The sequence below is a fragment of the Penaeus vannamei genome, unplaced genomic scaffold (assembly GCF_042767895.1).
Source record: "Penaeus vannamei isolate JL-2024 unplaced genomic scaffold, ASM4276789v1 unanchor788, whole genome shotgun sequence".
NCBI lineage: Eukaryota > Metazoa > Arthropoda > Malacostraca > Decapoda > Penaeidae > Penaeus > Penaeus vannamei.
The window spans coordinates 45,607-47,500 of record NW_027213792.1 but is presented as its reverse complement, the minus strand read 5'-3'; positions in this window follow the sequence as shown (position 1 = coordinate 47,500).

The window sequence follows — 1,894 nt, the reverse complement described above, 5'->3', positions numbered from 1 at the left end:
CTCTCCTCCCACTCACCACCCCCCGCCCATCCGCCCACTCCCCACCCCCCGCCCACCCGCCCACCCGCCCACCTGTCCCGCGAAGGAGGAATTAAGACAGATTTTGAGCGACGCAGTACTCAGGAAGGGAGTTCTCACCCCCATTGTGGCTTCTCCCCCCCCCACCCCCACCGTCCCGCCTCCTAACATCCTTCCCCCTCACCCCTTCCGCCCCCTCCTCCTCTTCTCGCCCCCTCCCCCCCTCCCCCTCCTCGTACCCACACTCTCGCCCCCTTCCCCCCTCCTCGTACCCACACTCTCGCCCCCTCTCCCCCCCCCCCCCCTTCCTTCTCTCCACCTCCCCCCCCTCCCCTCCCTCCACCCCCTCTGCTTGCTCGTGTAGGCTGTCACGGCGCCTCTCGTTTCGCCCGCTAATGAATGCACTAATGAAAGCTAAATGAGGTTCGCTTTCATGGGGGGGGGGGGGTTCTGGGGGGTGCCAGGGGGGAGGGGGTGGCAGGGGACTGGGAGGAGGGCGTGCCAGGGGAAAGGGGGGAGGGGGTGGCAGGGGACAGGGGGTAACAGGGGGATGGGGGGGAGGGAGGTGGAGGGGGATGGAAGGAAATATTTCCTGTTCTTTGCGAATTTCTCTTGTTTCCCTGAGCCTCTCTCTCGTCTTCTTCGCTTCTCGTTTTTCGTCTCCCCCCCCCCCCCCCTCTCTCTCTCTCTCTCTCTCTCTCTCTCTCTCTCTCTCTCTCTCTCTCTCTCTCTCTCTTACACACACACACACACTCGTTATTTCCTCTCTTCTCTTGTGTCTCTCCTCCCTCCCTCCCTCCTCTCCCCCTTCTTCTCTCTCTCTCTCTCTCTCTCTCTCTCTCTCTCTCTCTCTCTCTCTCTCTCTCTCTCTCTCTTACACACACACACACACTCTTTATTTCTCTCTCTGTGTCTCTCTCCCTCCCTCTCTCTCTCCCCCCTTCTCTCTCTCTCTCTCTCTCTCTCTCTCTCTCTCTCTCTCTCTCTCTCTCTCTCTCTCTCTCTCTCTCTCTCTCTCTCTCTCTCCCTCTCTCTCTAATTTTCCAATTTTCTCTATCTTTATCTCACTCTTTTTTTTTCCTTCTTCTCATTTTATTAAACTTCCACTCTACTTCTACTCCTTCTCCTCCTTCTCCCTCTCCTTCTCCCTCTCCTCCTCTCACACTCCCTAAGGATGGATAATACTACAGTAAAAGGAAGATTCATTCTCCCTTAAATTAGGTGCTAAAATGGCCTGAAATTCCCCCTTTAAGCATCCAGAAAATTCTCATAAAATACCCGGAAATTCTCCCTAATGTATCCTTAAATTCATTTTACGAGGCCTAAAAATTCCTCTTAAAATCAAAAATTTCTCTTAAAACATCCAGAAAAAGATGAAAGTTTTATTTAGAGACAAGTACTTCGAATTTGTCTTTCGAGCTCTTTCTCTCTCTTTTGCTTGCTATCTCTCTTGCTCTCTATCCCTCTCTCCCTCCCTCCCTCCCTCCCTCTCTCTCTCTCTCTCTCTCTCTTTCTCTCTCATCTCTCCCCCCCCTCCCTCTCTCTCCTTCCCTCCCTCTCTCTATTTTTTTCTCCATTGTCTCACTCTTTTCTTTCCTTCTTCCCATTTTATTAAACTTCCACTCTACTTCTACTCCTTCTCCCTCTCCATCTCCCTCTCCTCCTCTCACACTCCTTAGGGACGGAAATACTATAGTAAAAGGAAGATTCATTCTCCCTTACATTAGGTGCTAAAATGGCCTGAAATTCCCCCTTTAGGCATCCAGAAAATTCTCATAAAATACCCAGAAATTCTCCCTAATGTATCCTTAAATTCATTTTACAAGGCCTATAAAAATACTTTTAAAATATCCAAAAATTCCTCTTAAAACATCCA